The sequence below is a fragment of the Cygnus atratus genome, chromosome 5 (assembly GCF_013377495.2).
Source record: "Cygnus atratus isolate AKBS03 ecotype Queensland, Australia chromosome 5, CAtr_DNAZoo_HiC_assembly, whole genome shotgun sequence".
Lineage (NCBI taxonomy): Eukaryota > Metazoa > Chordata > Aves > Anseriformes > Anatidae > Cygnus > Cygnus atratus.
In genome coordinates, this window is record NC_066366.1 from 8,448,574 (window position 1) to 8,461,838 (window position 13,265).

The 13,265-nt window shown below is 37.3% G+C and overlaps 1 long non-coding RNA gene across 6 annotated transcripts in view; it reads right to left on the reverse strand.

The window, feature by feature from the left end:
• The window catches only part of LOC126913325 (uncharacterized), a 204,964-nt gene extending 191,962 nt beyond the window's left edge, over positions 1 to 13,002 (reverse strand). For 4 of the 6 annotated variants that reach the window (XR_007708366.1, XR_007708365.1, XR_007708367.1 and 1 more), the window contains exons 1-2: positions 12,839 to 13,002; positions 11,493 to 11,639 (exon numbers count right to left, since the gene is read on the reverse strand). This is a non-coding gene — a long non-coding RNA (uncharacterized LOC126913325). Of the gene's footprint in view, positions 1 to 9,611; positions 9,730 to 11,492; positions 11,640 to 12,838 lie in introns of those variants that run through there. The other 2 variants (XR_007708368.1, XR_007708370.1) reach the window with 2 other exon arrangements.
• Between the last annotated feature and the right edge of the window lie 263 nt (positions 13,003 to 13,265).

A 13,265-nucleotide genomic window follows, 5' to 3' on the forward strand; every position in this document is an offset into this window, starting at 1 on the left:
CTCAACATTCACCTCTCCTACCTCTCTAAATTATCAGACAGAAAAGCAGAACTTTCATTACATGCCAAGGATAGGGCTCCATGAATCTCCATCTTGTCCACCAGTGTCCTGTGAAAGACACCATGATGCTGTGGTTGTAACCACCAATACTAAAAGAAAATAATGGATTGAGAAGGAAAGCAAGGGAGAAAAAAAAAAAGGAAAAAAAGGAAAGCAAAATTGCCATTTCACAGCAGGATTCCAGGCATATAACCACTCAGCACATGCCATGTGGTAAACGATAAACGTACATATGGATAGGGATTCGGAGAACAGCGTCATTAAATGTGTTCTGCCAAACAAGCGATAGTCTTACTAGGGAAGAAAGAAAAAAAAAAAGAAAACAAAAAAAGAAATATTTAATCTTTTTAGAAGTCCTCAGGAATAACTACAATTTGCCAAAATTCAGATTTCATGTGAATCAATTGTCAATCAATTATAATAATAACTGAATATGATAAAGCAGATGACTTTTTCTCAGTCATAAATTTGATACATAATTATATTCTTTCTTATGAGAAAATGGTAAAAACATCAGTCTGTAGGTAATTCAAAATGTGTCACATTCTCTCACTATGTTCATGTATAAGTATGCTACACAACAGTTTTGTTCAATAACGTTGGTGTGTCCAGCTTTATCAAAGAGAAAATACATACCTTTACAGTACACCCAGACAGGCCCCACAATCCATGCCAATGATTAACTCATACCCAAACTGAAAGAAATTCTGTTGGTAAAAAGCATGCCAAACTTTTTTCTATTACATATACACAAGACTATAACAGAAGGAAAAAAAAAAAGGCTCCACTTCTTGAGAAGGTACTACCCTAGCTCTATTTAACAAATTAGTAATTAAAAGTACTTAGTAAAAGTGCAGTGTTGTGTATCAATATTTCAGACAGGGTAATCAGTATTTCAGAGTATGCACAACATAAGATGTAATGATTCAATGTAATCATTGTGATTATACATGAATAGGAAGTGGGAAATATACTGCATTTTAACAATATTCACTTGCTTTCCCTCACGTTTTTTCTCCACAATATTGGAATAGTATCAGATTTATACTTGAATTTTTCTTATACAGAATAGATTCATTTATGAGATCACACTTTTTTCCATAGCAACCAACCTTCATGTGAGAGATTCAAGATGTGTGAGCTTAATCACAGGTGAATAGGAGCAGGAAATGTTAGCAGTGTTGAGAAGGAGAGGATGGCATAGATCTGTCTAGTCCTCTAATCTAAAATTGCTGTGAAATTCTGTAAAATATCAGCTTTGGTAAACTCAGAAATAAAAGATACTTTTCTCATATTCATTATTCACATAATAAGCCAAAGCATGATACGTGAAGACAGAAACTGTTTCCCAGCTTCCAGAACATGAGGAAATTTGATATCTCGTGTTTTCCTGTGGTGTCATTTTAGTCAGTGTTAAAAATCAAGCTGCATGTAAAACTACTTTACACAAGTGGAAGCCACAGACACATTTCAACTAAAGTCACCTTTAGCAAGCAGAATATCCCTCTGTGCACAGGGCCCTGGCTGGCAGATGAAGGCCTACATCTAAAAGAAGGCTACGTCTTACAGACCACACCAGAACAAGGAAAAGTGGGGAAATGCAACTACTCCTGAAACCCCAGCTTCTCGTTTAGTAACTTTTATTTATGTGGGGCCTGTCTGGGTGTGTAAATGCTACAAGCTGAGCACAAACACAGGGCAGTGCCGACAACATTCTGAGCAACAACAGAACTCTTCTGAAAAGTTCAACAATGCAACAAACTAAAACAAGCCTGAAGAAAAGCTTCTAAATCAGTACCACTGATGAGACAGATGTATAAACTGTGGAAATTAATAGCCAACAACCACAAAGGAGAACTCCGAACTGTTAGATATGTAGAGAAATTCATTTACCATTAGCATGCCTGACATGGTGCACGCTCAGTGCTCCATACAGCAACAAGCCATTCCAAAGAACCAAATAAAAATAAAAATAAAAAAGTATCTTGAATTACTCTAAAAATGTTTCCCCCAGCATACCATAACAGTTCCTCAAGACCAAATCTTCAACCCAGGCAGCGTCACTGAATGTCCTCGTGCGCCGCCAGTGCTAGGACACCCGCCATGGGGCAGGCGAGAAGGATGCCAAGATGGCGCCCAGCCGGCCATGTTCTGCCTCCTCAGCACCGAGCAGCGTTTGTTTGAGCTGCAGGCCCAGCAGCCTGCTCCACACATGGCCCCTGTGCAAGCAGCTGGCAGGCAGCTGGCAGGCCACCGGCCTCTGCTCGGTGGTGCCTCTTTTGTTTATTTATTGTATTTTAGTGCATTTTTAGTGTATGCACCTGTAGGAGCATGGACCTGCAGAAAAGAAATATTAAACTTTTTTTTTTTTTTTGGCTTCCAGAACCGGAAGCATGGGATAAGCACCACAAGACAGGGAAACTGTTCCAAGAGATAAGTGTTGAAGTGGATTATTCTGCTTCTGCAATTCTCCTTTTTCTTTGTAATGGGCTGACAATCAAAAAAAGCCCTGGTACAAACAGAGCCAGTGTCAGCTCAGTTACCAATGTTGCCCTGCTGCAATTTGAGGTCCCATATGATAAATAGGCTTATAGGAAGTTGGGAGAAGTTGAGCTCAATTTATAGGATGTTGATTTAATAAAGATTAAGTTTTCAGAAGCCTGCATTGACCTACCCCTAGTCTCAAGCTGGCCAGCATGAGCTGCTAGGGCATGCTGCCACATTCACCAACCTTTCCAAAACAAACAAAACCAAGTCTCATTCTAGTAGCACAAATGAATCAATAAAAACTACTGTGCTTTGTTGCCATTTCTTACAAAAGTGTTGTAGATATGTTTTAATAAATATTGACATATTCACCTTCCCTAAAACATAAATGGAAAAAATCCTTATAATCAGTCCCTTTAAGTAAGCAACTAAATTCTAAAGCCAAATCACTGTTTTCCTTCCAGCCATAAGCAGAGCTACTAACACATTTCATTAAATAGACAGAAGGTGAAGAGAGAGTGAAGTGACAGATAAAATAAAATGAATAGTTTTCAAATTTATTTAAAACTTTTGCTCTTCTCTCATGCCTGTAGAAGGTGAAAATAAAGGAGATGTAAAAAGAAAGAAGCTGCTTAGCATCCTCCCCAACACTATAGGAAAATTACATGTTTCTTCCCGAAGAGGTATTTTAGCACAGTAGGATGTTCTTATATTGTGACAAGATAATGTGTGTGTAAAGCACTCCTATAATTTAGCTGTCACACAGGTGCGCCTACTCAAGTGCATGTGTGTCAATGGAGAATTAGCTTTGATCTGTAAAATACATCAGATGGTTTCTATTCCTTACTCTGAATCAACTCAGTTTGATAAGAAATTAATCTGACCATCTTTCTTATAGCTATTGTCAGAATGTTTAATCTCTAGAACTGATGCTGTGACTGCATGCAGCTGTATATAGAGTAAAAACCTAATGTCAACACAGATAAAAATCACTTATTTATTTATTTATTTATTATCTCAGCACTTTGTCTTAAGAGCATACTAGACATTTAAGGGCCATCAGGGTAACAAACCATCCAGCAAATTTTGGGGCAGAGAAAAAGTGTAAAATTTAATCCTGAGCAGACACTGAACTGTGGAACTGAGAAATATATTTTCAGTAACTTTTGTAATTTCAGCATTACTGAACCAGATGTGAAAATTGAATGATTTTTATGACTATTCCTGCCAACACTATAAAGACTGACTTAAACTTGCAGTCATGCATCTATCTCCTCTCTCATCTAAACATCTGCAAGTTTAAAGAGGCAGGCAGGTATGTATGATGATATGGATCCTTAAGCACATCAGCAGAATACAGCTTAAACTGCACCTGGTACCAAGCTTTTTCAATATAATGGTTTTTCTTTCAAATACAATTTAATTTCAGCCTGGACTTAAGTTCTTCAATATGTGCTTCTTCAGACAGTCAACATGCAAACAGAAAGCAAAACTGACTAAAATTTCCAGGAATAAGATGACGAAGAAAGGAAAATGATATGCACACACTATAAAACTAGGGTGAAAATTTTCATCTATTTTGAGGAGTTAGTATCCTTTGAAGTTGACATTTGTTTTGAGGGACTGGGATCTGTCTCCTACTTTCCTCATTTACCTCTTGCACATGCTCGCTTAGATACTCAAAATGCTTACTTTAAGAAATTCCAGTGCTCTTTCTACATTGAGCATGTTTCAGTCTCTGAAGTTTAGCTGCTGATGAAATTCATCTGTAATTTTTCATTTGGCACATGGGAAAAAAAGGCTAAACGTGAAATCTGATAAAAATGTCTGCTTAAATAGAGTCTTAATCTCAAGTATTCCTCAATGCCATGTGCACTGTAGCACTCCAAAGTCTTACCTCTAGGCACAGACAAGTCCTTAATTAAGAATCTAGTGGCAGAGATAGCCTTCAGTCATTTAATGCAGCACAAAAAAAAAAAAAAAAAAAAAAAAGAGAGAGAGAGAGAGAGAACCCAGGATGACAAATGAAAAACATGTCCATACTTGCTTTTAAAAATAAATACACCTATATTCTCACTTAGAAGATATGCTAATAACAGTGAAGGAAAATTTAGAAAAAAAAGAGAGAGAGAGAGAATACCTGCACATAGATGGGTTATTTCAGATTCTAGTGAAGCCCAGGTGATAGGACAGAGAAAAATGAAGTAGTAATAAAAAAATTTAAGCCTCAACTTATGGAGTGTAGAGAAGAACAAGAACTGGGTAAGTGTGGTGAACAACCAGAGTCAAGTCACTTGGACAGGAGACAGAGAAGCAAGCAACTGAGTCTCTTCTCAGCCTACCCATGTCCATGTATGTGTGTGGATAGCTATTAGTTGTACTTCTAAGCAACAGTTACATGTCTGAACATAAAAATAAATCTAATTCTGACATTTGCAAAATATCTTCTAAAAATGAGTCTCAGACATGAAGAGGACGCAGACAGTTACGTCTGTAGTTTCAGCCAGACAAGGGAGGGAAGAGCAGTGTTTCACGATACAGCCTTCAAGATTTGTTGCAAAGCCACAGGAATCAATAAGCTTTGTCATCAGCTCTTTGCTCAGGGAATCAGCTCTTCTCCACTGTTCTCAAGTCAGCTCACCTCTATTTTCCTAGCGATACCAGGTTCTCCTAACTGCTTATCTGCTTTCCCTCAGGCATCTGTGTATTTCCTCCTTCGCTTAGCTAGGAAAACCCTCCCTGCAGAAAATAAACTACCACCCCCTTGTCTTCTTCAAGTCCCCCCTTCACCATCAGACAGGTGGCAAATGCATAGACTGTTGGTGGTTTGTTGACAACACTTTTCTCCCTCCCGGGAGGAAACAGTTATTTTACTTTTCTTGCCTTCTTTTTTTGCCTAAAACCTCCATCTCCTTTGTTCCTTTGAAAACAAAACAAGCAATTGGGAACAAAAATCCCAAGGTTTACCTTTTTTCTTTCTTTTTAAACTATCCTCCTGTTTCGGTGGTCTATCATCACTGCCTTTTCAGATGATTTTTGAGATTCTGGACTTCAGACACACGCTATCATTATTAAATGTGAGTATAAAATACAGTAGATGGGATTTCAGCTTGATCTGTATTCCTGGCAGCAATTGTTTTAAAGGACTAGTAGTAACAGGTGTACACAGAACTAAATTTGAGTAGGATGAGATTTGTTGTGAGAAAGAAAGTACCAAAGTGGAATACAAACCTGCTAAAGACTACATTTTTGGCTTAACCATGAACAACAAAAATGAGATGGCTAAAAATGCATGCATGGACTTTTGAGTCCATTAAAAATGCAGCACTGAAGTCTGCAGAAGTTTATTATATAGAAACTGTAGGTTTGTTTCTGGCTTGAAAAAATAGAAATTTGCAAAGCCAGAATGTGAGTAGGCAGAAAAAACTTAATAGATTTGTCCTCAGAATACATTCAGAAAGAAACTTGTATACCTTGTCATATAAAGAGTTTAATGGCTTTCAGATACACAGTACTGTCCAATAATCAAACAGAATTAAAGTGCAATTAATTACACAGTTTGAAATGAATGTATTAGTTACTTGATGGTACCCTGGTAGACTTCAAGCTGTATAACCAAATTAGAAATTGGAACCACAGCACAGCACGACTTGCTATATGCACAAATAACAGACAGGGGCCATTAACTGCCTTTATTGGTTTGCATAACAAGAATTCACTGAAGAAAGAGCTACAAGTATGTGAATAATATACTGCAATGAAGGTGAAAATAGGCATTCCTTACTCCCCGATGGAAAGGTAAGTGCAGTAGCTGAAGAACTAATTCCTAGGGCAAGAAAAATTGGGCTAACTACCGAAGTATAGAAAACACCAAATAAGCACTGTTCATTTGATGAATGTTTGAAGTCACCATATGCAAAATGAGCCAGTCAATATTTTGCTTCAGAATGTGGAGTGTCCTGACACATTTTTGTTGTTTTAGGCAAAATAACACATACATTCAGCTATTTTATAGCCAATAGTGAACAAAGAATTATGTTGACATTTCCAAATGTTTCATAGCATCTGATGGACAGAGAAGTGATGAACAATACCCATCCAGCTACCTCAAAATAAAGCAGACACACATGCAGACTGTACAGAAAAGCTCATCAGGACAGGGGAAAAGAATGGACTTCTGGACATGACTTGAGAGCCTTACAACAGGCCGCCACTTCTGTGCAGCCAGGAAGCAGTGTTCTGGTACTCATCACACTATTTATTTATTACTGTCATAAAATAGGATTCAGAGGATTTAAAATTTGACAGAATTACATACCACAAATCTTTTACAAGCAGCAATATGGTCTATAAATTTCTCTTACTTACACAACTTTTCTAAAAATAACAAACAACACCATTTCGATGTAACTTGGAGATTGCCGCTCAAGAATGTCCTTCAAAACAAAAGTTTTGAAGACAATTAGTGCATTATAAATACTAATTCACTGTTTTAGAAAAGGGGTAGACCTGTATCAAATGACTGAAAACATTAATAAACTAGATCAAAGTATATTTCTATCCATAAAATTTAAATGGACAACGGTATAGAGACATTTCATAATATTGTCATAGTACTTGTGGAAGAAACATTACAGATTAGCAGGAAAGACCACAGTTTTCCTGTAAATGGATGACAACAAAACTATCCATTTCCAAAAGCTGACACCTGGAAATGCACAAAGAAATCTTCAGTCATCTTCTAGGCAAATTATCAGGGAATCAATTAGGTAGGCTAAAGCTATTCCTTGTTAAGCATAATTAATTGCACAATTCCATGATACTCATAAGCAACATTTGCTAGTAAAATAAGACTGCTATGAAAGAAACTTCTGTTCAGCGTCTAGTGTTGTGCTAGACATATCTGCAGTGCCAGCTATCTTAATTAATAATTATAATCTGACCTTAATTCACATCATTATAGAATTTTTGCATTAACATAAGAGATAGAGATTTCTTTCTGACAACTACCTTAATAAAATTACCGTACTTATTGCTTTTATCCACTAACTACACTATACACAAACATTACATCACATACTTGGCTTGTATCCAAGTCTTTATGCCATATCTTTGTGTAAATGAGCTTTACTTACGTCAGTTATCATTAGATTAATCATTTCTTAGGTTGAAAAAAAATAATCAATCAACAAAGGCAGGTTGATGGAAAACAAAATGGAGAACCAACTACTGTGACTGCTACCCCTAAACCTCTGCTTGGCACTACTGAATGTTGTCCTGTGGAAACCACTGCTTAAACAGTGGTTTCCACAGGACAAAGCACTTTTAAAGCACTCCTGATTGTACAATCAACAAAAACTGTGACAACTTGAAGTCATTAAAAACTCGACGTGAAACTTGCAGAACGTGTGAGGTTGCCAAAGATAGTCCAATCCTGTAAAATGATGCAGGTCTGCAAAGTCTGCCGCAGTCTGCGGAGCTGCTCTAGATTTAAGACACTTGCTAACCTTGGTAAGATCTGCCATTGCTGCACATGTTTCTGTGGTGCAAGTGCAGGTTGCTTGCCTCTCCCCCTTGGCATGAAAATACCAAATCAACTCATTAACAGTGTTGCTCTCTGGGTAAGTGCTGTGGTTTGCTTCGTGAGGAAGGGATTTCCTAATTGGCCTTTGTAACTATCTTGGCTTGAAGACTGACCTTTGAAAAGTAATGTAGACTGGTAATGTGTCTATGCCATATCAAGCTACCATAAAGGCAGTGAGAATGCTCCTAAGACACACTTGGGAAGAAAAAAAGATAACTGCAGCCTCTCTCACTGGACCCATGAGGTTGTTATGGTGGCCTCTGAGAGGACCACATAGCACAGGATTGCTCTATGTCCCCTGTGAAGGTGGAAAAATAATTGAAAGAAAAGTCTTCATTCTTCACATTTTACCTTTAATGGACAGTATGTTCCTACTCAGGAATAAGTTTTCACTTTCTTTCAGCTGGCTCTGTTAATCCTGAAATTTAAGTACCAGAGTACAGGACACTGCTCAAAGTGTAACGCTGGGGTAGTGCTATGCTGGGGAACACAAAGGGGTCAGAAAGTTGTTACAATAGTGCATCAAAAAAGATTTACTGATGTTTTTTTTCAGTAAGAATACCAGGAAGCAACATAAATTTCTTCTAATTTTAAATATAAGTATCAGGCTTAATGTCCCGTACAGTTTTTCCTTTCTGCATACACAATGTACTACTTCTAGGGCTTTTTACACACCCCCACCTATGAGTCTATGTAATTCAGTGCCTCGGACAAGTGTGCCATTGGATCTAGCAACTGTGAAGTTAAAACATCTTTTTTGCAAGCTTTCTTTTGACCAGGTCTTCTGTTGTGAAAAGAGAAGGGCAACTATATCTGTACAGAGGATTATAAAGATATCCTTTTATAATTTAGGAGTAAACTTTGTTGGCAAAATTGCATGTTTGTGCATAGCCCCAGTGAATCAGCTGAAAAGTGAATATACCCACTGTAGTTCCAATGGTTTGAATTTACCACAATTATTATCTCCAAGTTTTAAAATCACACTGAAAAAAAATATTCATCTCAGCCATGTGCAAATAGGACAGACCTGAAGTGATAAATACATGTTCTAAAATATCCGGTGAGCATTGTTTTAGCAATTTACAGCTGAAGCACTAGGATAGAATGACTTTTAAGCAAAGCAGAGCTACAAACATCAGTGTCCCCCTTACTGTTTTAGGATTTGGTATCTACTGAAGTCAACAACAACTTGACCTTGGATTTCAGTTGGCATTGATAGGTTCTTTGCAACTTTGTGACTTCGTTCCCAGCTGGTGACTGTTTATTGATTTTTTTAATAAACAATTAAGAAAGAACAAAATGAATCACAGTGACAGTGAGATACAAGAAATAAGTAGCTTCCCAGTTCAAAAATATGATGAAACAATTAAATATAAATTTACAATAAATTCTATTACTGAAGTTTTTTTTGTTATCAGCAACAAGCTTTAATAGCTAGAAATATTTATTTTATTCATTGTCTCAATTTAAGTTGTTTTACCTTGCCTGGACTTCAGAAGATTCATATTTTATCAACGTTTTTATTGTAAATCAGTGAATAGCAAGACTCCCAGCTGGACTTTTGCCTCTTCTCTTCCTTTTGGATTTGATCTGACTCTCATGAGCTCAGTGTTGAGTCATTCAGACAAAAAACATTCAAATAGCCTAGCCTTAAAGTGCTTCACTGAGAAGTCTTTTTTTTTTCTTTCCCCCTCTTTACGCAGAGTATGAGCTGTGTTCTTATTAGCATAGTGTTCAGCCAGCTTCCTGTCTCCCCCCACACCTCTTCTTTTACTTTTAGGGCCAAGGTCATTTTTACATTATCTGCTACAGACTGATTTTTCAAACACACCAGCCAGATGTTATTTACTTTTTAAAAACATAGCTATGGAAAGTGTTTTAAGTAATAACAAAAGAAATCTGAGGATTTTAGAATAACTTTTAACTAATTCAAACTAGGAGGGGAGTTCACACGGTGCTGCAAAAAAGCAGTTAATATATCATGTTAAAAGTACAGAAGTCTAGAGAGCAGCAATCCTGCAAATTCTGCAAAAGCAGATTAAAGTCCTGTGAGTGAATGAAATATGATGACTGAAATATTAACAGTGTTATTTATAACATTCTAAAATGCCTGTCCTAACAACAACTTCAGAAGCATCCCCCCCTCACTTGGAAGGAAATGTCTACCATAAGTTTGTTGCAAGATCTATCTCAATACAGTGAAAATCTTCTTTTGCTCAACAGTGACAGCTTGATGTCTCTTGGGAGATCACTAATGTACACTATGTATTTACAGCTCACTTTAGCTGTCCTGGGAGATTCTGGGAAGCTAGTCACATACACCATCTCATACTTACTTAACTGACTACTTAAATAAAGAACTGAACTCACATTTTAATCTTCTGCCACAGGCAGCCCATCTCAAAGGTGCCCTGGTGAAACCATCCACATTTTAGTCTATCGAGTATGAATGGTATTTGCTTTCTTGCACCATGCAGACACAACCTCACAAATTCCTTCTTAATCTCACATTTTTTGACCATAAAAGTCCACCCCTAAAGAACCAATGGGCTGTAATCACAGCAGCTCCCACAATGCTCAAGCTAATGCCATGTGTTGAAACCTCAGCATCATGGAAAGCTTTGTTTTTCTCTGCAAGCTAAGAGGATAACTTTTCTCATTTCTTCCTTCCTGTTACTTGTCCTCTCCCCATATTTAATACAACTATATTTCAGGATGTTAATCTTAAGATCTTTTCAATGCTAGAAAATTTTTCAATTGCACTTTCTAAATGGTAGCAATTCTATCCAAAATTTAACACTTGAATTTCCTACTGGACAAAACCGTCCAATCCCAGGAACTGCTGAGAGCATTTAATTCACTTTAAAAGGGGACTTTTATACAAGAGTCTTCCACAACTAGCTAAACTAAACATTAACAGAGCTTGTTTTCTTTCCCTGTGGCCACTGGTCTTTCTGCATTTATACAATTATATTATCTTTTTCCAGAAAATGGATTGCTCCCAGCTGTCAGCTGGAGTGATCCCTGGCCCATACCAGCTTCTTTGTGTCCAAGAAACTATAGGGGAAAACTCTATCTGACCAGGCCAACCAGAAGATGCAAGGCTATTCTAACAGGAAACAGCACAGGCAATCAAGATTCAGTGCTGGGAAATATTCCCTGTTACTGTTGGACAGGAATTACATCTTGGCACTGCCTATAAACCATAAAACCCTATTCAGTGCAATGCTAGCTATACACTAAGTATTTCAGGGCCAGATAAAAGCTCTTGTTCTTCTCCCTTCTCTTTCAAAAATGCTACATGCAGTGCTCTCTCCTTTCATTAAGATGGCAATAAAGAAATACACAGGAAAAATATTACCTTCTTTTAAAATTGACTTTTCTCTTGAGTCTAGAACTTTGGAAAGATCTGAAATAACTTCAATTTTGCTGTTGGCAGCCTTGTGTTATTCTCTGAGATAATACAGCAGGGCAGGTTGTTCCAGCTCATTCTTCCGTTCCAAGTTCTCTAAAAAGACAGGAGAGTTGGGTTTCGTGATGGAACCACTGGGGACTGAATGGCAACGTTACCAACTCCCTGAGCATAGTAACAGTGTAAGCTCCTTTCACTAAAGAAATAGTTGCATAAAAGATATAAACACATCATGAAAACACATATCCTTGCACCAATGAGTTTTTTTTAACACATGAAGCAGACGTGCACCTGGTTCTGAGGCCCACATGTTTTGTGTTCAACATTTGGAATCTTCATTATCCCAGTGTACAGCCTAAACACAATCTCGTTTATGAAAGCCGTAATAAAAAGTCAGGAGGCTGCTCCTCTGAATCAGGTCTTCTACCTTTTATCCTTTCATTTTTCCTTTCACTGAAATCCAAGTAAAGGGCCGTGATTTCATATGTGCCTGCCCCTGGTGGGTTACCACCTGTTTTGCAGCTGGTGGGTCTCTTTCTTTGCATGAGACAATCTTCAAAGCAGCCCTTCATTCTGACACCATGGGGCAAATTTTAGTCCCACTAAAACCTATTGCCCGATTGTCTTCACATATCATAGCCACAGCCCATGCACTGCTGCAGTGATTCCAAAAGGACAAAACTCCATAGCACTTTGGAAACATGCTTTATTCATCTGAGATTTAATGACCTATTTGCTTTTTCCAGAAGACTACATGTTGTGACATTTTGCTCAGTCTAACAGATATTACAAACAACTCTTCTTAAAGCTGTGACCCTTATTTTTGTTTGCTGTTTTTGCATAATGTGAAAAGACATATTAACAGTCTGTCTACTAACAGTGAGAATTACTGCAATGGATTTATTCTTTGTCTAAGTATTCTCTCCACATACATAAATTTCCAATGAATCTCATCTCTTTGTAATGAAAACTCACATAAAATCTTCTCTTACAAAACAATTGCTTATGCCCTCATATTCTTCCTGATTTGTGTTTGATTTCACTTTTATTGTTATTCTTGTCCTCTACCAGCAAATTTATTATATTTAAGAACCTGAAGGAGAAGTGAGTCTATTCAGAACAAAAGAATAAGGGCATTTCAGAGATGATTTTTGTAGAGTAGCTATTGTCACCATGATTTAACTTTTACTTAAAAATTAAATGGTAGATCACTAGGCCAAATTCACAATGACGTATACTAAGACATTATTTTCCACCATATTCATGGAACTTAAGTAATACAGGTTTGCACTTACCCAGCTAAGTATGGAGGTCGTTTATGGTTTCATACGTGATTTCTGAACTTCACAGTTAAGTTTTTCTTCATCAGAGCAAACCCAAAATGTTAGCACTTTTTGGACTTCCCCTCCTATGACATTTTATCCTAGGATGGCAAATACTGTTGATCATTACATTAATGCAGTGTATTGCGATGTGCGTTGTACTGTTTAAAAGTGCTTTGTAACAATTACATATTCTGCCACATTCATCACATTCATTTCATACTTGTTGCAACAACTGAGGTACCGTAATGAATGCCTTTGGAGTTATGTTGCTATGGCATGCTGATACATGATGAGAGAAGTTCACACAACTACTCATTTGTGACTGAGGGTAGCTGGTCATCTTCCTCACCACTGCAATCTACACCATGTAGCAATCACCCTAGCTGCATGCATTTTG